The 26510-nt window shown below is 49.9% G+C and overlaps 1 long non-coding RNA gene across 2 annotated transcripts in view; it reads right to left on the bottom strand.

Annotated features, from left to right (window-relative positions):
• The window catches only part of LOC138843207 (uncharacterized), an 80047-nt gene that overhangs the window by 10530 nt on the left and 43007 nt on the right, over window positions 1–26510 (bottom strand). The window contains exon 2 of one of the 2 annotated variants that reach the window (XR_016214878.1): window positions 7729–7874. This is a non-coding gene — a long non-coding RNA (uncharacterized LOC138843207). Of the gene's footprint in view, window positions 1–2929; window positions 3121–7728; window positions 7875–26510 lie in introns of those variants that run through there. The other variant, XR_011379570.1, reaches the window with a different exon arrangement.

Genomic DNA, 26510 nt, shown 5'->3' with positions numbered 1-26510 from the left:
TACACTGGAAAGCCCACGCCCACACAGTGATCGGGGGCAGGAAAAGGCAGCCATAAGAGGGGCTGGTGCTGTGGCACGGCAGGTTGGGCTACTGAGATGCCACCATCCCGTACCTGAGTGCTGGCTGGGTCCTGGCTGCTCTGCTTTCATTGCAGCGCCCTGCGGATGGGACTGGGAAAGCAGCAGGAGAGCCCCAAGTGCTTGGTACTTGCCACCCACATGGAAGACCAGAATAGAGCTCCTGGCTCCTGGCTTCAGCCTGGCCTAGTCCTGGCCATTGCAACCATTTGGGGCGTAAATCAGCAGATGGAAGATCCCCTGCCCCGCCCCCCAAATCGCCACCATAACTCTTTTAAGTAAATAAATAAATCTCAAAAAAAAAACACACAACTTTATCACAGGAACAAGCAGGCCCTGCAAAAGCTCAATTAGAAGGGGCCTGGCTGGCTGATTACAGAATGCCAACTTTTTAATTTACTTCAGAAATATAACCGCTACAAAGACTAGAAGATTTGGATCCAACTTTCTTCCTCTTACAGGACTAGCTGCACAGAAACTCACATCACATCAGCAGACTGAAGACGCTGCTTCAGAGCGGAGTGAGCGCATATGCTAGTGACACCAACTTCAAAAGCCTGGCGCACGGGGCCACAGTGGTGCACGGCAGGTTAATCCTGTTAATCCTGTGGCTCCGGCATCTCATGAGGATGCCGGTTCGAGTCCTGGCTGCTCCTCTTCCGATCCAGCTCTCTGCCATGGCCTGGGAAAGCAGTGGAAGATGGCCCAAGCACTTGGGCCCCTGTACCTTCACAGGAGACCATGAAGAGGCGCTTGGCTCCGGGCTTATGGATCGGCACAGCTCTAGCCGTCGCAGTCATCTGGGGAGTGAACCAGTGCAGGGAAGACCTCTCTCTCTCTCTGTTACTCCCTCTCACTGTCTGTAACTCTACCTCTCAAAAAAAAAAAAATTCTTACATGAGTGGCTGCTGTCCTTTTTCCACTTGGCCCGCTGGCTCACATAATGGCCCGTTACCAAGTAACCACAGAGGCTGCACTGGCTTACCAGATGGGAAAGGCTCACCAGGCCCTAACCCACCAGGCCCTAACTAACATCAGGAGGTGTTTATGGAACACTCGTGTGCCAGGTCCTGTCTAAAGCACCAGGAAGAGAAAAATATTAATTCCAGCCCTTGGAAAACTTACAGTCTAGCAGAGAGGGAAGGAGAAGTGGGAAAGAGACATAGAGGATGATTATAAAACAATGGCAGAAATGCAATGATACAGACACGCACAGGGTATTATGGGAAACTCCCAGATGCTCACCTAGAATGGGGGGCAGGGGTGGGGAGGATGCCCTGGAAAGAAGACAGAAGATCTTTGGGGAAGGATGCAATTCTTTTTTTTTTTTTTTTAAGATTTATTTATTTGAAAGGAAGAGTTACGCAGAGGCAGAGAGAGAGAGAAAGAAAGAGAGAGAGGTCCTCCATTTGCTGGTTCACTTCCCAAGATGGCCACAATGGCCAGAGCTGGGCCAATCTGAAGCCAGGAGCCAAGAGCTTCTTTCGTCTCCCACGTGGGTGCAGGGGCCCAAGGACTTGGGCCATCCTCCACTGCTTTCCCAGGTCATAGCAGAGAGCTGGATCAGAAGTAGAACAGCCAGGACACGAACTGGTGCCCATATGGAATGCTGGCACTGCAGGCGGTGGCTTTACCAGCTACTTCACAATGCCGGCCCCGGGTTCCAATTCTTTTACAAGTCACTAGGAACTGATATGGTATAACCAGGCAGGCAGATGCCTTCAGGAGAGCGGGAATTCTTGCAATCTTTTGTCTTCAACCTTCAGTTCGACACATCTATCTTCTGGGGATGCACCAGTGTCTCATCACGGACCAGGATGCCTGCCAAGACCCCACACATGTGCTTATCTGATTAAGGTACTGCCCCCACCTCATAAAAGAGGCTGAGAATGGAGAAGTCTCTTCACCACGGACAATGCTTGGAGGAGCTGCTCTTTCTCTTTCCTGGGCAACCCTCTGGCCACTCATGATGCGAGGCGGCCCACACTCACACATGAATCTATGCCTCTGCTTTGGATTCTTACCTCTGTGAGGGCAAGGACTTGGGTGAGGTTTTTCAAAGTTTGCACCGGGTGGTGTTGTGGCCTAGTGCGCAGAGACAATGCCTGCAGATCTAGCATCCTGTATGGGCGCTTGATGGAGTCCCGGCTGCTCTGCTGCTGATGGCCTGGGAGAGGCAGTGGAAGACGGCTCAAGTGCTGGGGCCTCTGCACCCAAGTGGGAGACCCTGATGAAGCTCCTGGCTTCAGCCTGGCCCAGCCCTGGCCAGTTGTGGCCATCCGGGGAGTGAACTAGCAGACGGAAATCTGTCTTGCCCTCTCTGTATAACTCTTTCAAATAAAGAATTAAGTCTTTAAAATAAAGTAAGTCTTTAAAAAAAAGGAAAACACGAAGGTTTGCATTGTAAAGAGCAGGCAACTTTTCGTTGCTTTTTAGTTGAATACTTTTTAGGGTAGGAAAAAGGAGCAAAAGCAGGAAAGCCAATTAGATGAGTGGACGTGACCTCAGGGCGTCCTTGTTCTGAAACCTCTCGTTCCAAAACCCCCCTTCGCCCTTCAGAGCACCCCGGGCGCTCTGCTGGAGCCCCCACTTCTTGCGCCTGGCAGCTCTGGCAAGAGTCCGGGCCAGGGCACCGTCCACCTGTTCCTCCACTCGGCCCACTCCGACCCTCTCCTCCTATAGCGCTCGTCCAGCCGGGACCCCCAGGTTGCAGCGGGGCCCGCAGGCGGGCTCCAGGTGAGCCCGCACAGGGGGCGGGCCGCAGCTGTGCCGGCTCCTCCACGCAGTCCGAGGCGGGTCCAACCGCTCCCTGCCACCGCCCAGCCCGGCCCTGGCCCCTCTGCCCCCTTACCGGCCGCCCTGCGGGGTTCCGGGGGAGGCTTTTCAGAAAAGTGCGGGACGAGGCCGGAGGGCGCTGGAACAACCGCTGACCGTTAGTCGGTGACGCCCGGCTCGAGGGCCCGTTTTGTGAGGGCCAGGGACGCCGGACGACCGTGCACGCGCCGGAGCCTGGCGGGCGCGCGCATGCGCCGCGCCGTCCCCGTGGTCCTCGATCGCGTGCGCCGGGCGGGCGTGCGGCCGCCCGGCTCACCGAGCTGCCGCCTCAGGGCGGCTCTGAATTTTAGTGTCAGGCGCGGGTCTCCCTCCCCAGGCACCCGCTCTCCTGCATGCTTGCCCCCAGCATGTAAGCTTTCGCCGGTGTCAGCCTGTTCTTGGGGTCTCCGTCACCCCTTGGAGGAGTGACTAGCGTCACAGCCCTCCGCTCGTCAGCCTGTCTGCCCGGACGAGCGTGTCGGTCACGGCGGTTACGGGTGCCCGGGGCTCGGTGCCCCGTGCTCGGTGCCCAGTGCTCGGTGCCCAGTGCTCGGTGCCCGGTGCGTTCGCGCCCGGGGGCCCCCGTGAGCCGCTCGCGAAGCCGGCGCCCCGCAGTGCAGTCGTGGGCGCGGGGACGCAGCTGTCCCCGTCTGAGCAGACCAGCGCAGGTGCCGTTGCCCTATTTTGAGAACGCTTCTAAGTTCTGGTTGAAGTATCCAGGGTGGGGATTTCTACCTTGGAGAATGTGGACTTTGTGGGTGACTTCAGCAAAGGAGTTTGGCTTCCTAAAATGGTCTGCAAGGAGTTCTCCTTATACACAAAATCTACCCTCTAGAATCTGTGTGTATACATATATAATACAGAACCACATAAAAGCTATCATCTGGAATTTATAAATATATACACACATATAATATATAACCATACGAAATCTATCTTCTAGAAGCTTGTATTTAAAAGTGTTTTCTTTACTCATACCCGAATGCAGCAATACATAATCGACAAATTTCCAAAAATAGTGTTCTAAGAAATACTAAAGGAAAACCGATCAGAAGGTAATTTAAACTTTTGACATAATTCAGAAGCTACTCTAGAATTTTGGTGTCTGAGTCATTCTTTGATGCTATTTTGCTATTCTTGATTGTGGATGGAGAACACCTTCAGAGACTGGACTGAGACTACACTGTTACATGCCCCCTGAGAGTTTTCTGGAAACACCAGTTACCTGTCTGCATGGCTTCCCTCTTACTGAGAGCTGCCCAGTGTTCAGTCTGTGATGCTCATTGGCTTTGTATTTCAGAATGGATATTTATTACACTTAAGTCCTGAAAAAAGTCAAAATTTTAAAAATTGCTTTTCAGTGGGGATGAAATCATTACTTATCAAATATATCAATAAGAATTCTCAGAGTTTGAAAACCTATTAGCTTACTTCATATGAATGAAGAGCAAAAGCTGAATATAGTGAAAACTGTCTTTAATTTTATTGCCTTTTTTTTTTCCTTAAAGATTTACTTATTTATTTGAGAGGCAGAGTTATAGACAGAGAGAGGGAGAGACAGAGAGGTCTTCCATCCACTGGTTCACTTCCCAAGTGGCTGCACAGCTGGAGCTGTGCTGATCAGAAGCCAGGAGCTTCTTCTGGGTCTTCCACACAGGTGCAGGAGCCCAAGCACTTGGGCCATCTTCCACTGCTTTCCCAGGCCATAGCAGAGAGCTGGATCAGAAGAGGAGCAGCCGGGACACAAACTGGCACACATATGGGATGCTGGCACTGCAGGCAGAGGCTTTAACCACTATGCCACAGCACTGGCCCCCATTGCATTTTATTTTCAACAATGATTCCTTGAACTTAAAAGAAGCTCCTGGCTCTTGGCTTCAGATTGGCACAGCTCTGGCCATTGCGGCCAATTGGGGAGTGAACCAGCAGATGGAAGACCTCTCTCTCTCTCTCTCTCTCTCTCTCTCTCTTTCTCTCTCTGCCTCTCCTGCTCTCTCTAACTCTGACTTTCAAATAAATAATAATAATAATAGTAAAAAGCCTAATGGTTACTGAAAAGCCAGACTTTCCCAGCTCACTTCCTATTCTCTTGCAACTGTTCCAGGCTGCAGAAAACTCCTTGCTTTGGGTCTGAGAGACAAGAAGCCAAAACTAACCTTTCCACAGCACCTGGCAGCTGTCCTTGCCGCGGGGTTTGCTTTCTTCACACCTACGAAGCGAACACCTCACAGAGTCAGCAGTGCTGCGGAGAAGCTGCGTGGTTTCTTCAGAGATGTGAACTCCGACCCGTCCTTTTGCCGCATCATTTCAAAGGGAGCCTCAAACCCTTGGCCTTAACCCACCATAAGAAAGGCATTTTAAGTTATGATCCAGGACACCTTCCTCCACAGAAGGAGACTAACCCTGATGACACTGTACTCTCTGTCATCTCTCATTTTTTAATAATCCTGTTCCACCCTAAATTGATTTCATCACCTAAATGAGCAGTAACGCACATTCTGAAATACACTGATCTAAAACACAGCTAAGGACCTGTATCTTTGTATTTTCAAAACTACTAAATCTATTCATTGTACCACACAAAAGGATACTGAATGCAATCCAGTTTGGGATCAACAGTGACAGGGTAGTTTTACTTTGATGTTGGTTATCTCTAGCTGTAAGTAACTATGTAGCTAACATTTGCTAATAGGAATTGTGTTGCTATGTACCTTTGTACAATTGCTGGTTCTTCAATACTGACTTAAGCTACTGACCTAAGTGCTAGAATTTCATTTTCTTTTCTTTTTAAAAGTTTTTGTTTGTTTACTTACAGAGAGAGAAAGAGAGAGAGAGACAGAGAGAGAAAGAGATCTTCCATTCGCTGGTTCACTCCCCAGCGACAGCTGGAGCTGCGCTGATCTGAAGCCAGGAGCCAGGAGCTTCTTCCAGGTCTCCCACATGGGTGCAGGGGCCCAAGGACTTGGGCCATCTTCCACTGATTTCCCAGGCCATAGCAGAGAGCTGGATAAGAAGTGGAGCAGCCGGGACTCAAACCAGCGCCCACATAGGATGCCAGCACTGCAGGCGGCAGCTTTACCTGCTACACCACAGAACCAGGCCCTAGAATTTCATTTTCTAATAACTTTTCTACCTCCTCCATCTGTCATCAGTTAGGATTGTATTTGCTTGCACAACATTCATACCCTAAGTGTGGGTAAGGTGACCGTTTCCCACACTAGCGTCCCTGAGTTTCACTCCCAGCTCTGGCTCCTGACTCCAGCTTCCCGCCAATGCACATCCTGAGAGGTAGGGATGATGGCTCAAGTAATTGGGTTCCTGCCACTCTCATGGGAGACCTGAATTGTGTTCTTGGTTCTGGGCTTCCGCCCTGGCCCAGTCCCAGTTGTTGGGGACATTTGGGGAGTGAAGCAGCAACTGGGAATGCACTCTCTAATAAAAATATTTTTAGAAATTCATGTCCTGTAGCAGTTTTTCCTCTGGGTAGGAAGGGAAAAATTATTTAAAACAGAGACTTGACTGTTAAATTAGATATCACTTTTTCTTGTGTTCACTGCTTCCTATTTTTAGTACTGATGGTCCAGCGGTAGGTTCTTCAGATGAGCCTATGTGCATTTTTTTGAAGTTTTTTGTGAATTTATTTTAAAGGCAGAGTTACAGGAGGGAGGGAGGGAAGGAGGGAGAGAGGGAGAGAGGGAGAGAGATATCTTCCATTTGCCGGTTCACTCCCCAAATGTCTGCAATGGCTAGAGCTGCACTAATCCAAAGCCAGGATCCAGGAGGTTCTTCTGGGTCTCCCATGCGGGTGCAGGGGCCCAAGGACTTGGGTCATCTTCTACTGCTTTCCCAGGCCACAGCAGAGGGCTGGATCAGAATAGGAGTAGCCGGGTCGCGAACCAGCGCCCGTATGGGATGCTGGCATTGCAGGCAGCGGGCTTTACCCGCTATGCCACAGCACCAGCCCTGAGCCAATGTGCATTACCACCACAGTGTGGCAGGGTAGACATGAAGACTTGCTCTTGAAATAGGAACCACTGGTCACAGAGGAAAGACTCTCCGGTGATTTCTACTACATTCCAGCTTAGAAAGAGCTGCCAGGGAAACTGGCAGATTGGGCAAATGCTAGCTATGCACACATTTTGAAAGTCAAAAGATGAATGAAATTCCCTCACATGGGTTACTGTAACAAGCCGGGCTCAGCCTGAGAGAGAAAGCACACTGGCATAGACTGAAGCAGCGATCTAGGCGGGTCTCCAGTTAGGCCTGAGGTCACAGATGTCCCCAAGTTCAATGAGCAATAAAGAGACTGCAGAGGCACAGGGGATAGAAAGCTAATGGAGGAGAGGCGCTGTGGCGTAGCTGGTAAAGCCGCTGCCTGCAGTGCTGGCATCTCATATGGTGCTGGTTTGAGTCCCGGCTGCTCCACTTCTTATCCAGCTCCCTGCTAATGTGCCTGGGAGAACAGCAGAGGATGGTTCAAGTCTCTGGGCCCCTGCACCCATGTGGGAGACTCAGAAAAAGCTTCTGGTTCCTGGCTTTGGCCTGGCCCAGCTCCAGCTGTTGCAGACATCTGGGAAGTGAACCAGTGGATAGACAACTTCTCTCTCTTTCAAATAGATGAATAAATAATAATAGTACTAAAACGTAGTTCCTCATTAGGATGACAGGGAGCCCAGATGCCTCAAGCTGTGTCAGTACCCAGTGGTGCACGAGGAAGCCCTTAGGAACGAGGCTGCCCTAAGGAAAAGGACTAATGGGAGCAGGTTTTTGAACTGGGGAGAACTGAAATTATTTCCCATTTGCTTCCGTTAGTGCAGACGGGACTAAGCGACTCACCTGGCAGGAGCAGGAGCGAGCGAAGGACGAGGCACCACCCGCGTACGCGCTCGCTGCGGCCGACTCTCCATGCTCTCTGACTTCCGGAGCTTGGGAGAAACACTGACCCGGTGCAGATGGCAAGGACGTTCACATGGCACATAACCCTGAAAGGCAAAGACAGCTTTTCCTTTGGAAGCAAAGGGCAGGCTTGCTCCCAGCCCAGCACACAGAGACAGCGAGTTCGTGGGGCTGACAGGGCAGGCATGGTAATTACCTTACACCCGTGTGGGAGACCTGGAAGAAGCTCCTGGCTCCTGGCTTTGGATCGACCCAGCCCTGGCCATTGTGGCCATTTGGGGAGTGAACCCGCAGGTGGAAGACCTCTCTATCTCCCCCTCTCTGTCACTCTACCTCTCAAATCAATACAAAAAAGTCTTTAAAAAGAGAAATATTTCTTTTCTAATGTGGATGATGATGGCTAAGCTTTGAGGACCTACTATGTGCCAGGCACCTGTGCTGTTTAGCACAGGTTTTACCTCATTTTAACCTGACTTTTATTACCTCTGAAATTCAGTCCAGTTACTCCCATGCTACAGAGGAGGGGATAAGCACTCAGCTCCCCAAGCTGCCTTGGATTCCTAACCAGGAGGTGTTCCCATCTCACTAGGTCACTGCCAAGAACAACACGCTGTTGGCTCACTGACCTTTCTAGTTATCGGGAGGGTGTAACTGCATGTATTGTTTCACTTTTCTGATCAGAGGAGGAAAATTTAAGAGCCACAAATTAAATAGAAATGTACTCATATTTTTCCCTCTAAAATAAAAACAAGAGAAGAAAAACGTTCCCATTTGGTATTGGGGTGGGGCGATAAGGGAGAGACAGAATGACAGCATCCTGTGCCCTGACCACAGTTCAGCTCCAAGAAGCAATGTCATGTTTTCAGGACTCGGGAGAACGAGTCGCAGCAGCAGCGGAGGGAGGTGGCTCTCCCGGGGCACGGCCTTCCCATCAGCCTGGGAACAAAAGGAGGCAAGGGCGACACAGAACAGACACAGTGTCGTCACTGTGCACGCAGACTGTCTATACCATGTGAATGTGTGTGTGTCTACACCTTCTTACAACTCAACACCGACAAACCCTGGTCAGAAATGGGCAAAGGATTTCACAGCAGATATGAAAACCACAGTGAGGTATCAGTTAACCACCCAGGAGGAAGGCTGAGATACAAACACAGGAAGCTACAGGACATTGCTTACGTGCAGGGCTGGTGGGAGTACTAACAGAACAGGGTGCAGACTCCTGTACAAAATGGTCGGGCTGTTCCCCCAAAAGCTACCTATCCATCCACTATGAGCCAGCAGGCCTTCCCCCAAGAGCCGTGAAAGCTTAGGTGCACACAGCTTGTACGCGAATGTTCAAGGTAACATTAACTCGCATAGCCAAAAAATGGAAATGTTCAAGTGTTTATCAACCGAGAAGACAAATTCTGTCATTATTGCCTTTGCTCGCCCTCTAGTGGATGCACTGATGTACAACAAGATAAAGGTACAGTAACTGGAAACAAATAATTGGTTTCTTTTTTAAAATTTTTTTAATTTTTTATTTTTTTCTTCAATTCCCCCCCATCCCGCTCCCATCCCACCTCCAATTCCTTCTTCCATCTCCTTCTTCATTATGGATCATTTTTAGTATGACTTTATATACAGTGGACCAACTCTGTGCTGATCATAGATTTCAACAATTTGTTCCCACGCCCACACAAAACATATAGAGTTTGGGGAGAGAATTTGCAGTCGATTCTCATATTACAGTTCAATAGGGATAGAGGTCCTACCTGGGGAGCAAGTGCACAGTGACTGCTGTTGTTCCTTTAACAATTAACATTCTTTTTTTTATGACGTCAGTGATCATCCAAGGCTCTTGTCATGGGCTGCCAAGGCTATGGAAGCCTATGTGACCATAGACTCTGTTGGTATTTGGATACGGCCATAGCAAAGTGGATGCTCTCTTCTCCCTTCAGAGAAGAGTGTCTCCTTCTTTGATGACCCTTTCTTTCCTCTGAGGTCTCACAGAGCTCCTCCGTGTAGGATTTTTTTTTTTTGTCACAGAGTCTTGTCTTTCCGTGCCTGAAATGCTCTCTCAGGCCTTTCAGCCCGACCAGGAAGCCTTAGGGGTTGATTCTGAGGTCAGAGTGTTACTTACTGCGAAAGTCATTCTAGGAGTCTGCTGTGTGGACTGCTTCCCATGTTGGTCCTTCCTTCCTTTTTAATTCTATTATTTTTACCGGGTACTTGATAAAATAACAGGTTTCAAAGAAAGCACAGATCAGCTCAGACCACTGCCTTTGCATGCACATCAACTTCTCTTTGTACGTACTTCAGTAACTAAGTTTTAAAAACTGCAGATGGATCCTGGGCTGGAGAATAGAAATCAAACCCAGTGCATCAAATGAACAAATTTCAAATGGCGCTGACTTTTGTGTGGGCTCTGGATCTGAGCCATAAGCAACTCCTTCCTAAAGAAGTAATTAGTCTTAGAGGAAAGGAAAAATCAATAAGGATGCTCTCTGAAATCATGAATTCTGCTACAGAGTATGACACGGCAAGACTATTTCTTTCTGTACAGGCATCTAGGAGTTTATTAAAAAACTAGGCTATACTGCAAGACCTCCACAGTTCTGAAATGACAGAACCGTGTACATTAACTACACGCAGCTTAGACCTCAGCCTTGTATTTCCCATGTCTAAAAATAAGCAAACATCCGGCCATCCCCGTGGCTCACTAGGCTAATCCTCCACCTTGCGGCGCCGGCACACCGGGTTCTAGTCCCGGTTGGGGCGCCGGATTCTGTCCCGGTTGCCCCTCTTCCAGGCCAGCTCTCTGCTGTGGCCAGGGAGTGCAGTGGAGGATGGCCCAAGTGCTTGGGCCCTGCACCCTCATGGGAGACCAGGAAAAAGCACCTGGCTCCTAACTTCGGATCAGCGCGATGCGCCGGCCACGGCGGCCATTGGAGGGTGAACCAACGGCAAAAGGAAGACCTTTCTCTCTGTCTCTCTCTCTCACTGTCCACTCTGCCTGTCAAAAAAAAAAAAAATAAATAAAATTAAATAAAAAAATAAACTCAACTATCAGAGTCATTCTTACTTTCACCTATAAAATAATTTTTACAAGATGTGCCCATTTCTTGGATAGCCTCTAAGAGGCCAGGGAGCCCACCATTAGTGGGTTAATAACCAGATTGGTAAATTAAGTCAACCTCCTCTTAAAACCACAATTTATAACTTTCAGTGAACAAACACCAATCTCTGAGGCAAACATCCCATAAAAAACATTTGTGACCTCAAGGTTCAAGTCAACAATTCTTAGAATATCTTTTTTAATGATGACATTACAGGAAAACTCTGTGCTCTTTTTAGTAAACATACCGGACATTTTGGTAACAAGACACGATGTGAGTTCAGATTTAGCAATGTTTGCATTATTTTCTTTATCTAAGCAGAGGCGCTTACAAAAGCAGTTGTGTCTGTAGCTTTCTCATTCCTTTGAGATTTGCACCTTCCTAGAACAAAGGTTCTGGTTTTTGTCTTAGTATATAGTACTTAGTATATAGTACAGTTTTCAAGTTGGGCAGGTGTTTTGAACTTTCACAAAGAGAGAAGAGATTGGGGGTATTAACATTTTATTTGCAGATTCGGTTCTCTCCCTGTCACTTGGAATGCTGCCCTGTTACCATGGGTCCCCGGCAGCTGCGTACGCCAGAGCCCACCAAGGCTTCCCCTGAATGTGCAGGTCACACCGAAGGGCTGCTGGTCATTTCGGCTGCGACGCTTACAAAGTACAAGCCACATGGAATGTTTCAGAGCACAAGAGGGCCACAAAAAAGAGTTTTGCAGTGAACTATGAGGTGTTTTTCTTGATAATCCACCCTGAGAGTTGTTAAAACAGAACCAAGTAGAGTTGCATTTTTTAATTTGCTATTCAGATTCTTGCTTACTCTTCCCAGAAACAGCTATAGATTAGCCAGTATTTTCTTCTTGAAAATTGAATGTGTAGAAGTGTGAGATCCCTAGCAGCGCTGGCACACTGGGTTCTAGTCCCAGTCGGGGCGCTGGATTCTGTCCCGGTTGCCCCTCTTCCAGGCCAGCTCTCTGCTGTGGCCCGGGAGTGCAGTGGAGGATGGCCCAAGTGCTTGGGCCCTGCACCCCATGGGAGACCAGGAGAAGCACCTGGCTCCTGGCTTCAGATCAGCTGGCTGTGGCGGCCATTGGAGGGTGAACCAATGGCAAAGGAAGACCTTTCTCGCTGTCTCTCTCTTTCACTATCCACTCTGTCAAAAAAAAAAAAAAAAAAAAAAAAAAAAAAAAAAAAAAAAGAGAGTGTGAGATCGCTGGAAAAGCTTTAATTAAAAAAAACTATGGTACATTTATTTAATCCATTTCTCAAGAAAAATGCAAAATGAGTAGGTACTGAAATGAACAGTATTTCTTTATAAAATGATCAGTATTACTAACAAATGCGAAAAATCAGATAACTTTTTTCTTTATGCATCAGAAGTGAAAGGTTAAAAACAAACACCAAGGCAAAATGTGGTCTTGGTGTTGGAACAACATGCCAGTGTCAGTCATCAGTTGTCCCAGATGGACCATTCTGGTGGGGGGCAGTGCGGGTTTCGGGCGGCGGGTGTGTGGACACACAGGATATCCTGAACCTGTGTGCCTGCCTCCCCGTTTCGTTGTCAATTTAAACCTGTACTAAAACGTAGCGCCTATCTGCTCAACGAATAACATCTCTAGTGGGTTTGTGGGTTTTTAGCAATTTTTTTTTTTTTTACTTTAAATATTGTAAGTAAGTTTTAGCTCACTGGGCAGTTCTGTCCACGCGAGGCACTTCTAGATTGTGGCACACAGTCAGATGTGAGAGAACCATCTCTGGTTTTCCAAGACACCACTTAGTTTCTAATTTGAACTGTGGGTTTGTAGGGAAGGCAGAGGACACTATCATCGTGTAGCCCACCCCTCCGGCAGCCCACCCTTCCTCACCCCACCAGCTGTCAGCCACTTCTCACGAAGCTGATCTAAGTCCCAGTAGGGGGACTTGCTGTGCTTCAGACAAATCGGCATTACGTCCTGGTTGCGTTGACACTGCCTTTTTAGTGCATGGTTTCAGTGAGGAGCAGTGAAACTCGGGGAGTGGGTGTCCAGATGAGGAAGGGCTGAGATGGTTTTCAGTCTTTGCAGTAGAAATAATTCCGGGACCCACCAGAAGCAGCAGGAGGCCAAGAGAACTTGCACAGGTGACTCTGGGCCAGCTCACCGGCAGCTGTGATGAAAACAGTCGGTGGGCTGAGACCAGCACACGGGTGGTCTGTGAGCTCTTTGGCTGCGTTGAACTTAGGAAGTTTTTGAAACACTCGGGTGGAGAAGACCTGTAAGCTCCTCCCAACAGGCAGGCAAAAGAGAAGCAGGAGCAGGAGAGGCAGACTTGAGGGTCAAGAACACAAAGGAAACCTTGGGGATGAGCAAAGTCACGCAGACGAGGAGACGCAGGGATGAGACAGAGTAGCCCTAGAAACTCTGCCTAGATAAGCCAGTTTTCAGGGGTGAGGAGCCCAAGACAGACAACAAGGAAGAAGAGAAAGGAGGGAGGAACCGAGGGGAGTGGCCCACGGTGCACGGTGCTGCAAAACGGAGCGACATAAGGACTTGGATTTGCTGGCCAGCAGAGCACACGATGGCTTTGTTCCCGTGGGAGAAGGAAGTCAGAACACAGAGAAACCTGGGGGGAGGAACTCACGTCAAGGGAAGCTTCTCTTTGAAGGACTGTAGCAGTGAAGAGGGGGAGCATGGGAGGGCAGGTGACCACTAGGTAGGTTTTACACAGGAAGCCTCTGGTGGCATTGACGTAAGACCACTGACATCAGTCCCTTGGAGAATATTCTAGGCTCTGCAATGTGCAGGGCCCTGGGTAACCAGGTGATAAGAAACACCCCCTATAGAATCCAAAAAACAACAGTTTGACTCCTTTTAAGGAAGGCAGCTGTGCCGGGGCCAGGGCGCTTCCTTTTACACCCTGAGCTAGGAGATTTCGAAGAAGCATGGCCAGGGCCACACCTCCAGACTCTGCAAAAAAAAAAAAAAAAAAAAAAAAAAAAAGTGCTCCTTCAAAAACCCACCCCTCACCTGCAGGCTCTGTTTCCATGATGTCACGACCCTCCCCACTCTTCTGAAAGTTCAGTGGTTTTCAACATATAACGTGCTGTTTAGCCACTTTGGAAAACAGGTTGGCAGTTGCTCGCTTATCGTGTGAGTTAACCATACCTCCCCTAAGTGTTCACCTATGCAAGCTTATGGCCCACAAAGACAGGTGCATGAGCACGAATGGCAGCTTCGTTGGCGACAGCCAAAACCTGGAAGCAGCCCGAGTGGCGGCAAGCGGGGAACGGATGAATATTCTGTGGCTACCTGCACAGAGACATAAGGAATGAGCGACTGCTTCACACAGCAACATGCCATAGATTTTTCAGAACTGCACCTTTAAATCCATGTTTCCAAGAACTTTCTGAGGTGTGTGTGTGTGTGGGTGTGTGAAGAGAGGAGAAAGCAAGCCAATGAGGAAGATGAAAACAATGGTTTTGGTGCAGTGCTCATGACACGATGCATGATTTTCAGCAAGTTTGGAATTCAGTTCAAGTAGGAATTTCCAAAAGGAAAAGGCAAAAAAAAAAAAAAAAAGCTAGCATGAGGCCAGCACTGTGGCTAGTGAGTGGGCTGCCACCTGCAGCGCCAGCATCCCATATGGGCGCTAGTTCGAGTCCTGGCTGCTTCACTTCCGACCCAGCTCTCTGCTATGGCCTGGGAAAGCAGTGGAAGAAGGCCCAAGTTGCACCTACACCCACACGGGAGACCCAGAAGAAGCTCCTGGCTCCGGATGGGCCTAGCTCCAGCCATTGTGGCCATTTAGGGGAGGGAACCAGCAGATGGAAGACTTCTCTCTCTCTACCTCTCTGTAACTCTGCCTTTCAAATAACTAACTAAATAAATCTAAAAAAAAAAAAAATGCTAGCAGTCAAAGCCCCCAAGGCTCCTTTTGGCAGCTGTGCGGGAGAAGTTTATCTGCCTGCCATGGTGAACGGTGCACAGTCTGGTGTGGAGAGTGCCGGGAGAGCCGCACAGGGACGGACCGTGCCACTCCCAGGGCACCAGAACCTCCCAGTGATGGTCTCCAGGAGGTCACCCACAGGGTCTGCATTTCTGCCCTGCACGCGGCTCACGGCCTGACCCCTCCCTAACCCCTGTGGTCTCTTCTCTATGGGGTCAGCCTTTTTGGAATCGCCACAGAAGTGACCTGGGGCAGCACTGGTCTTTCCGTGGTGATCCACCTGTAGCAACTCCATCAAACGCACCCGGGGATCCAAACATCACGCTGGTCCCATCCATGTAGACAATTAGGATTTTTGTTCATGAGAATGGTGAACAGAAGGCTAAATAAGATACAATATAATTCAGGACTAGTGCGAGGGCGCTGAATGAGGCTACAAGAGGACCACCTTCTCCAAACTCCAGGGCCTGCCTCTGGGGCCGGCTGGACACCGCACCCCTGCAGGAGGGAGGCGCAGACCCTCTGGCACCCTGGCTCCTCCTCCGGTTCCTTTGCTGGACTTCTCTCTCTGCTGCTCCCTGGGAGCAGCTCCTGTGCAGAGGGCAAAGGGGGAGGCCAGGGGGCCTGCACACAAACCATCCTTTGCTACCTCCTTCAAAACAGTGATGGGACACGGAAAGGCTGGTGGCCGGCTACGGTCAATTTAACCTATGTGTAAGTGTTGGACCGCGCGTCGTACCTCTGACAGATGCACCGGTGTCACATCTTAATCCCAAATCCACAAGGTAATCTACGAACAAGATGGTGCCTTCTGGAGGGGTCCTCACACAGCGGAAGCAGTGAACTGAGGCCTTGAAGACCTTCCCTGAAGTCCCTCATCCGGGCCGACATTGTGGCGCCCCAGAGGAAGCTGATACCTGCGATGTGGCACAGAAGTATGCGCGTGCACAGTAGGGGCTCAGTTCTGGGGCCGGGGAGTGACGTAATGCATTTGTGCCTTAGGAACGCTCCCCCGCCCCCCCCACCCCCACCCCAACAAAGGGGACGTTAAGGAAGAAATCTCTTAAAGACCAGGAGCACAAAAAGGCCCTGAAGTGATGAAGACGTGGAGTCTTGGTCAAAGACACAACTGCCTGAAAATAGGGGGTAAAAGAGCCCCCCCCCGCCGTGGGTGGGGGGGGTGGAACCCTTCTGAGAATGAGGAAGAGCCGGGGGAGTGCCCACTGCAGAGCTTGTTTCAAATTTGAGAGTCAATATTTATCAGGAGGATGTTTTTTTTGTTTTTTTTTTTTTTAATTTTTGACAGGCAGAGTGGACAGAGAGAAAGGTCTTCCTTTTGCCGTTGGTTCACCCTCCAATGGCTGCAGCACGCTGGCTGCATCGCATCGCGCTGATCCGAAGTCAGGAGCCAGGTGCTTCTCCCTGTCTCCCATGTGGGTGCAGGGCCCAAGGACTTGGGCCATCCTCCACTGCACTCCCGGGCCACAGCAGAGAGCTGGCCTGGAAGAGGGGCAGCCGGGACAGAATCCGGCGCCCCAACCGGGACTAGAACCCGGTGTGCTGGTGCCGCAAGGCGGAGGATTAGCCTATTGAGCCACGGCACCGGCCAATAGTTGAGTTTAAAAAAGAAGTGTAGGATCTCCACTGTCCCAGGCAGTGCTCACTGATGAGATGACACATGGAGCAGAAATGGAAGCTAGTCTCCTCTTGGGTTTTAAAAATGTTGCTGTGCAGAGATAATTTTTCATTTTCTACTAAAGCTAAAAGCCTGAACTAAAAGCGCTGTAACACAGTGGGTTAAGCCCCCACTTGGGACACCAGCATCTTGTATTGGAGTACTGGCTTGAGTTCCAGAAACTGGCTCAAGTACTTGGAAGCCTGCCACCCCGATGAGGGACCTGGATGAAGCTCCTGGCTCCTGGCTTTGGCGTGGCCCAGACCTGATTGGTGTGGACATTTGGGGAATGAACCAGAGGATGGAAGATCTCCCTCTGTATCTTTCCCTCTGTCTGTAATGCTGTTTTTCAAACAAACAAAAAACTGAATCTTTAAAAAATGTGGAAAAAAAATGCATCTGCAGTAAACATGAACACACTTTTTTGCGGTCATTATCCCATCAATAATATAGCAACAATTTACACCGAGTACTTAGATTATATAGGTAATCTAGAGGTGATTCAAAGTATTCAGGAGATGTGTAGGGTAAGTGCAAATACTATGCCATTTTATAGGTTAAGGGACTCAAGCAGCCTTGAGTTTGGATATCCTGGGAAAGAGGTTCCTGGAACCCAACTCCATGGATACCCATAAATGGTTATCCTCCCATGTCTGTGTACATGTTAGTGGGGAAAAGCAGGATTGATGAGACTTTGGAATGCTAGGGTAATTCAAATGGTGGCTGGGTATTTATCACTCGCTATCATTTTTTTTTCTTAAAGATTTATTTATTTTTCATTTGAGAAGCAGAGTTACAGACAGAGAGGTCTTCTATCTGCTGGTTCACTCCCCAAATGGCCACAGTGGCTGGAGTTGGGCTGATCTGAAGCCAGGAGCCAGGAGCTTCTTTCAGGCTTCCCACATGGGTGCAGGGGCCCAAGGACATGAGCCATCTTTCACTGCTTTCCCTGGCCATCAGCAGGGAGCTGGATCAGAAGGGGAGCAGCAGGACTGGAACAGGCCCCCCATGTGGGAAGCCGGCACCCGAGGCGGATGCTTAACCACAACGCCGGCCCCTAACACACACCATCTTAATAAGTGCTTTTTTGTCGGTGATCAAAAGAGTGATACCAGCGAATGTGAAAGATCTGCTTTTCTTGTGATTTGGTTATGGGGTTCTTGTTGGAAGGCAAAGTTTTTCTTTGCCTGAGATTGATCTTTAATATTCTAGATTTTGTTGAAATAGTTAGGCCAGGTTCATATGCTTCAAAGGCCACGGTGCGACTCTCAGAGCACCTGCCACTTGCAACGTCATCTTGGAGACGGGCTGTAGGAAGGCGGCATTGAGACTAAGGCTTATAGAGGGCTAGCACCGCTATGACATTGAGCTGCAGGGGTTCGGGAACCAATGTGGCGTGGCTGAGTTACTCACCGTGTGGAGCTAATCTCACCTTTTCCTGCCTTGATGTGGAAAAAAAAAAAACTCACTTTTTTTCCCCCTGCTGATGGAAGGGATTTTTCTGACACTGACTCCTGGTTCAGTCCCTTGCCAACGTGTGCCTGCTTGGCTCTCATTTGGGCATATTTCTTAACTGGAATTTTTTGGAGAGAGAAAAAATAACAAAACTCTCTTCAGCTCTGGGTCCAAGGACAGTGGCTCCCAACGACACTCCAGAGAGGGCCTGGGAGTGGTCTTGAGTCCAAGCCTGCCTATAGTGTCAGTGGAGAGATTGCTTGCGGGTGTAGAGTTATTTTGAAAGAATGCGAAACAGAAGGAAGACAGAAACCAAAACCCTTCCGAGATCAAAACTTCGGAGGAAAAAAGTTCAAGAAAGAGTTTATTTTTAATGTTGAAAGAGAAGATGCGTTGTGAGTAAAATCGAGAACGGTGATAAGATGCAAAGACCCAGGGCACCCAGAAGTGCTGTTTGGTTCGCTGAATGTTTATGTTTTCTGGGCCAGAAGTCAGCCAAGTAAACTCGCCTTATTCCTCAAAGGTGTTTCTAACTGGTTGCCCGCCTAAGCGGGAAACCGCCTGCTCCAACTTCAAATATGTGCAGAAGGGGAGTGGGGATTGGCTTAGAAACAATGCCCTCTGAGTAGGTTGACATTGCCTATGAGTGCGCCGTCTCTGTAAAGGTGCGTGTGCAAGGGCTCATGCCTGCTTCTTTGCAGATCCAGGTGTGCAAATCACAAGCACAGCCATAGGTGAGGCCATAAACCAGTGTTACTGGCATTTCACTGCAAAGCTAAAACATGCAACTGATTTGAGATCTACCACTTTCTTTGGCTTCACCAAGCGCATCCCTCAGAGTAACCAACTGGAAGATTTTAGTCAGCCCTTACTTAAATAAAAAAATCCGTTTATAGCAGCTGCAAGCCCTGAAGGATGTTCCTATAACTTACTGTAAAACTGTCTAGTGGAGAAGCAAGACCTCAAGGAGTCACGTGGTTTGCGTAAGGTACCACGCCACTGTCAAAACATCTGATTTCTCCCTGGAGGGCGACTGTCATTGTCATCAGTGTTGGGCTCATTTTTCCTGAGAAAATACAGGTCCCACGGCAGGGCCGGCCATGGAATATTGGTAATCGAGTTCATTTACTTGTTCCTTAAGCCCCTGATGCGGGTGTTGGATGCCACCAACGGCTCCAGTGTCACAGTGAAGTACACAAAGGGTCTTCAAGTTGTGCAAATTGGTAATTATATATTTTGCTCTAGCTTTGAAGAAATTTGCAAATTAGTTTTAGCTTCCACATCTTCCCTTTGTAACAGCCAGGAATGCGCACACCAGCCTGGAAGCTTGCTTCAGCCTGCACCGGTCACGGACAAGGCGAGCAGCTGGAGTGCAGGGGCTGCCGAGGGGTTCTGCTGTCCAGGGAGGGGACCAGGAGGGGTGTAGGACGAGACAGAAGTGCAGCCTGTGGGGTGGCGTGGGAGGTGGAGGAGGCTGGATCGGCACACACACCCTCTCAGGACTTATTTTAACAAGAACATGTGCTCTCTTGGGCGTTCATTCCACAAACTGTGGTGGGGAGACAATGACCTACTGAGGGCACCGTTTGTGGTGGACTCTGATTCTCTTGCTTCTACAATCTGTTACCTGGGGAAGGGAGGAAGGGAGAGAGGGAAGAAGGAAGGAAGGGCGGGAGGGAGGAAGGGAGGAAGGAATGAGAGATTGGGTTCACGCTGCATGCTACGATAAAAAAAAAAAATAGCAGCTTCTGTGTTTTCTAGCACTTTAAACGATGGGCCAATTGACCAGCCTATAACTTTGGATGTGTGGCCCTTATACATCCGGGAGGGCAGCCTGCACAGGTGCGCAGCCTTGCTTAGATGCACCCGGGGAACTCTCCCGGACCTTAAAGATGAGGATAGAGCACGGGTGTCTGCAGTCTGTTCTTAGGAAGCCCAGATGTTATTATTTGGAATCACTCTTGTCTCGAAACTTTTTTGCTACAAATTAAATTTGGTGTTGGCTGCATTGGTGTCTGGTGAGAACAGCATTATCATGAGACCCAAGAACAAATCAAGGAAAACCACTCCTTGCCTGGACACTCCTGAGTCCGTAGTACAGGAGAAAGCCAGAAGAAAGTCTTTGGAAGCAGAGCGCACCGCCGGCACGGGCACTCCGCCATCCCAGGGCAGGAACACTCAGAGCCTCTCGAGTAGGAACGGCAGGGAGGGCAGCCATCTACAGTGACAAGGTGAGCTCTGTCCCACACAGCGCTGCTGGCGGGAGGCAGCCGATGCGAAGCTTACAGAGTCACAACCCCTGGCTCCCAACGAGCACGTAGATCCAGCAAGGATGGTCAGCTGGCGTCGGGGGCTTTGGGTGACACGGTTGAGAGGACCTGGACATCCACATGGTGGCATGGGAACAGCACAGTAACAGGGAGCTGGTTCTCACGAGGCAAATGGGAATTACGATGGGTGGATCAGATCCCCGTCACCCTGATCAAACGGCTGACCTTGGTGTCAGGAGTGGTGGGACCACTGGACAGGTCTCGCAAACCTTCCCTTGGTCTCAAACTGCTCTCTCTCCCAAACATTCAAATAAATACATCTAAAATAATGCTATTAATTTCAGATATTGGGACAGAGTTGCTTTTTGCTAAGCAGGAAGGTGAATTTTCGTTTTAGAGTTGCACTTTGAGTCGCTAGGGAGTGATGTCATGGTGCCTCTTGTATTCTTCATGTGTGACACACAGCTGGACAGTGCGTGTGGAACGGACTGTGATGTCCGGGTACCCTGTGAAAAATTCAGCCTTGCTCATCAGAAACTGCCGAGGAAATGTGTCATTATAAATTCCTGCCCAATTATGAGTAAGCAAAATTTTGGCAACATTTTCTGGAGATTGAATCTCCGAGGAGGGGACAAAGAGTAGCAGCAGGCAGCCTCAGCATCGTGCAAGCAGCACTGTCGTAGGAGGAAAATTAAAAAACACATGTTAAGATGTGACAGGTGGCCGGCGCCGCGGCTCACTAGGCTAATCCTCCGCCTAGCGGCGCCGGCACACCGGGTTCTAGTCCCGGTTGGGGCGCCGGATTCTGTCCCGATTGCCCCTCTTCCAGGCCAGCTCTCTGCTGTGGCCAGGGAGTGCAGTGGAGGATGGCCCAGGTGCTTGGGCCCTGCACCCCATGGGAGACCAGGAAAAGCACCTGGCTCCTGGCTCCTGCCATCGGATCAGCGCGGTGCGCCGGCTGCAGCGCGCCAGCCGCAGCGGCCATTGGAGGGTGAACCAACGGCAAAGGAAGACCTTTCTCTCTGTCTCTCTCTCACTGTCCACTCTGCCTGTCAAAAAAATAAAAAAAAAAGAAAAAAGAAAAGAAAAAAAAAAAAGATGTGACAGGTGACGTGGCGTCAGCGTTGCATCTGAAACGGGACCTCCATTTCTCGTAGGGAATGGTTTTTAGAAATTTTGCTCACTTAATTTAACTCAAAATTGTTATCTACTGGTAACAATCTTGAGCCACGGAGCTCAGACAAATCATGCTGCATCAGTGACAATTCAGATGTGGATCAATTTCGCATTTGGGGTGATATGTATTCACAGGGACACACGTTTAGGATGGCTGTCTGGTGCGGTGTGTGGGACTGTATTAACCTGTGTTTTATCTAAATGTAAGGACTTGAGTGCCCACAGCACCACCGACAGAGGGCCAGAGGGAGCGGTCATGGACCGGGAAGCCGCGTTCCAAGACAGCAGGAGAAAAGCATAGGTGAGGACGTGCCCCGTGCGGCTCTTGTTCGCGCCTGCTTTCGGCAACACAGCCAGAGCTCTCACCGCATGCGGTCAATTTTCTGTCAATGATAAAATGAAATTCCTGTCTTTGCGCGCCCCCAGAGCCGAAAGTTGAAGAGTTGAAGCCCTTTTGCCCTTCTCGGGATGACTCAGCCGAGGTGCACCACCTCCCACCCAGAGCAAGGCAGGCGCAGGCCCCAGCGGGCGGAAAGCTGCTTAACCTTGGCCATCTCTTCAACGTGGCTGCGCCACCTTCCCAGCCCCCTGGGGAGGCTGGCTCTCCCCAAGCTGCTCCCGGGAGACCCCCACCCCACCCCCGTGCTACTCCAATGGAAAGAAACCCAGTCCTCCTGCACAGGCTGCCCAGCCCACTGTCACCTTGATTTTAAAGATGGGGGCGGGGTGGCGCAGCAGGTAAAGCTGCTGCTGGCTCCCCTGCCATCTCTTATCAGTGTGCTGAGTCGGATTCCACCTGCTCTGCCTCGGATCCAGCTCCCTGCTGGAGTGCCTGGGAAGGCAGTGGAGGGTGCTCCAAGTGGATGATGGCCTCCATCACCCACGTGCGAGACCAGGATGGAGTTCCTGGCTCCTGACTGCAGCCTGGCCCAACCTGGGCTGTTGTAGCCATTTGTGAACCAGTGAGTGGAAAACCTGTTGTTCTCATTCATTCTCTCTCTCTCCTCTCTCTCTCTCTCCCTGGCTCTTCCTTTCAGAGAAATATATATATTTATATTTATATTTATTTTTTTAACTAAAAAGTGAAAAGCCCTGCCTCTCTCAGAGGATGGGCAAATAAAATAAAAAAATAACTAAAATAATAGCCACATTGGAAACAGCTTTCCCTCTGATAGCTGAGGGGGATTCTGAGCAGGAAGTCCAGTGATGGAGGCAGAGCCGTGCACAGACAAGGCCGGACTGTTAGGAAAATGGTGCAGTTTTATCTATGGCGCCATCTACAACCTGATTTACATCCTAGGCCCTAGCCCCCAACGCCATTGCTGAAAGCCAGGTAACCACATGGCCCAACCACCGGTGCCAAGCTCTACCCCCAACCTAATGGGATTGGCTATTCCTGCTTCCCTGCCGGCCCTCCGGCGAAGTTTTAAAAGGACGTGTTCCTGAACACGTGGCTCTCTTGGCTCCTCTTGTCTGCTCTCCTCTCTTCCTCTTGTCTCTCCTCTCTCTAGCCTCCTCTTCTCTCTCACTCCGCTCTCTTTTCTCCTCTCTCCTCTTTCTTGCTCTCCTTCTCCCTCTTTGCCCCTTCCCTCCGGTCTGCTGAGTTTTCCCCAATAAACCCTTTCCCTTACTCTGGTGTTTGGTGTGTTTTGTGACGGCCTAACAGAAATACATAACACGGACCTCCTGGCCTCACTGTGCAGGGAGTGAGCCTGAGATGGGTGGAACCCCATTGGCACACGCGTGCCCAGACAAGCTGAATGTGTACCCACTTTTAATCATATATGTATGGGGAGCTAGGAAAAGGATGGACATAAACTTACACTTTTCTCACCCTGAAGTTTTGGGGGTTTCTTTTATGACAGCAGGTATTCATTTCTTACATGATTTTAAAGAACATTTTAAAAAAATGTACAAAAGGTGAACAAATTTCACATATTTCATATATACAGGCTTTGGAGCCCACCTACCTCCCTTTTCTCCTCCTCCTTCCTTTCTTAATCTTTCTTATGTGATTTTTAAGAAGAAGGGAGGATGAACTCGCCCACTCGTACTAGGAATGTAAAGTGCTACAGTCATTTGCAAACAGCCCGGCAGTTCCTCAAAACGTTAAACACAGAGTGACCATGTGACCCAGCCATTCCAGTCCTAGGTCTTTACCCAAGACAGAAAGCAACGTATGCCCAAACACTTGACCATGAACCTCGACAGCAGCATTGTCTGTAATAATCAAAAACTGGAAGCAACCACAATATCTAGCGACCAGAGAGTGAATGACAGTGGGATCTAAGCCGTACGATGAAATACCCTCCCGAAAAAGTGCATGCTGTATATTCCAATTTATGTAGAATTCTAGGGGCCAGCATTGTGGCGCAGCAGGTCAAGCCACTACCTGCGACGCTGGCACCCCATCGTAGCACTGGTTCAACTCTCGGCTGCTCTGTTTCCAATCCAGCTCCTGCTGATGCACCTGGGAAAGCAGCAGCAGATGGCCCAGGTGCTTGGGCCCATACACCCACGTGGGAGACCCAGATGGTGTTCCAGGCTTCTGACTTTGGCTTTGCTCAGCTCTGGGTGTTGTGGCCATTTGGAGAGTGAACCAGCAGATGAAAAATCTTTCTTTTCTCTCCCTTGCTCTGTCACTCTGCCTTTAAAAGAAATAAAATAAACATTAAAGACAAATCTAGAACTGGCCAGTGCTGCAGCTCACTTGGCTAATCTTCTGCCTGCAGCGCCGGCACTCCGGGTTCTAGTCCCAGTCGGGGTGCCGGATTCTTTCCCGGTTGCCCTTCTTCCAGGCCAGCTCTCTGCTGTGGCCAAGGAAGGCAGTGGAGGATGGCCCAAGTGCTTGGGTCCCTGCACCTGCATGGGAGACCAGGAGGAAGCACCTGGCTCCTGGCTTCGGATTGGCGCAGCGCGCTGGCTGTAGCGGTCATTTGTGTGTGTGTGTGTGGGGGTGAACCAATGGAAGGAAGACCTTTCTCTAAAAAAGAAAAAAATCTAGAAATGCAAAGCACATCAGTGATGGCTCAGGGCTTGGAGGTGGGGGAGGGGTGAGAAAGAGGATGACAAAAGGGCACAGGGACTTTGTGGGAGTGACCGGCACATCCACTGTCTGCACTGTGGTGACGGCTTCACTGGGGTGCCTAGGGGCAGAACGGGTCCAGTTCTTTGCTTTAAATATATGTAGTGCTAACTGTATCTCCCTGAAGCTGCTTTCAAAAGTCAAACATTTACAGAACGTTTAGAAATAAAGAAAGAATTAAAATGCTCATCTGAGCCAAAGGTACATGGGGTGTTTCAGAAAAGTCACGGAAGAATGGGATTAAAAAATGGGCATATTTCTGGGAAAGTAGAGGAAGATGGCCCAAGAGCTTGGGCCCTGAGCCACATGGGAGACCTGGAAGAAGCTCCTGGCTTCAGCCTATATGTAGAGTTATAGACAGTGAGAGAGAGAGAGAGACAGAGAGAAATGTCTGCCTTCCGTTGGTTCACTCCCCAAATGGCTGCCATGGCTGGTGCTGTGCCAATCGGAAGCCAGGAGCCAGGTGCTTCTTCCTGGTCTCCCATGCAGGTGCATGGGCCAAGGACTTGGGCCATCCTCCACTGCACTCCCAGGTCATAGCAGAGAGCTGGACAGGAAGAGGAGCAACTGGGACTAGAACCTGGCACCCATATGGAATGCCGGCACTGCAGGCAGAGGATTAACCAAGTGAGCCAGGGTGCCAGCCCCCCATGAATGATCTATAAATATCCAAATGGCCCTTGGCAAAAGAGAAAAGGTTGCCCACCCCTGAATTACAGATGAAGGAAGAGAAAGATGGATATATAATTATGTATCAACATGGAAGAGCTGCAAAGGTAGCTCTTCTCAGTGGTGATTCCTAAGCTTTTAAGGGAGTGAGTTGGCCGGTGCCGCAGCTCACTTGGCTAATGCTCTGCCTGCGGCACCGGCACCCCGGGTTCTAGTCCCAGTTGGGGCGCTGGATTCTGTCTTGGTTGCTCCTCTTCCAGTCCAGCTCTCTGCTGTGGCCTGGGAAGGCAGTGGAGGATGGCCCAAGTGCTTGGGCCCTGCACCCGCATGGGAGACCAGGAGGAAGCACCTGGCTCCTGGCTTCAGATCGGCGCAGTGCACCGGCTGTAGTGGCCATTTGGGGAGTGAACAATGGAAGGAAGATCTTTCTCTCTGTCTCTCTCTCTCTCACACACACTGTGTAACTTTGCCTGTCAATAAAAAAAAATAAAGGGGGAGTGAGTCAAGGCTTCGTGGAACTGAGTGACGTCAGCTGGTAAGCTGACTCTCTGATGCCCAAGCCCAAAGTCAATGTGAAATGAAGTAGCAAGAATAAACAGCCTATGCTTCCCCAACAGCCGGCAGCTTGCAAGGCCCTCTGAGCCACCCAGTGTCTGTGTGAACTCACAGCCCTTCCCTGCTCAGAAGGCTCCCAGAGGCACCCCCTAGATTTGGAGGTGTCACTGTCCCCGATGTCCCACTTTTCAAAGTGTACTTCTGGCCAGGCATCATGGCCACAGCCTGGATCCCGTTATGAACACAGATGCTCAGGGGCGGTGCTGTGGTGCAGCGGGTTAACGCCCTGGCCTGAGGTGCCAGCATCCCACTGGTTCTAGTCCCAGCTGCTCCAATCCAGCTCTCTGCCAAGGCCGGGGAAAGCAGTAGAAGATGGCCCAAGTCCTTGGGCCCCTGCACCCATGTGGGAGACCCAGAAGAAGCTCCTGGCTCCTGGCTTTGGATCAGCGCAGCTCTGTTCGTTGCGGCCATCTTGGGAGTGAACCAGCAGATGGAAGACCTCTCTCTCTGCCTCTCCTCTCTCTGTGTAACCCTGACTTTCAAACAAATAATAAATAAATCTAAAAAAAAAAAAAAAAAAACATAGACGCTCAGGCTGACCCTAGACTCCGACTCAAAATCTGCATTTCTGTAAGATCCCCATCCTCAAGTGTGAAAGGCACTGCCTACAAGCCAGCCATGGAGCCGAGGAACATGGTCACCAAGGAGAGACACCAGGTCCCCCAGGGCCAACAGTTCTCCTGTGATTAAAGAGTAGTGCAGCTGGGACGCCATCTGGCGTGCATATGGGCTGCCGGCACTGCTGGCTGGGAGCCT

The sequence above is a fragment of the Oryctolagus cuniculus genome, chromosome 10, assembly GCF_051225735.1.
Source record: "Oryctolagus cuniculus isolate XC-2025 breed Fujian yellow rabbit chromosome 10, ASM5122573v1, whole genome shotgun sequence".
Lineage (NCBI taxonomy): Eukaryota > Metazoa > Chordata > Mammalia > Lagomorpha > Leporidae > Oryctolagus > Oryctolagus cuniculus.
Note: the sequence above shows the minus strand (reverse complement) of the source record. Positions and strands in the feature narration are given on the sequence as shown.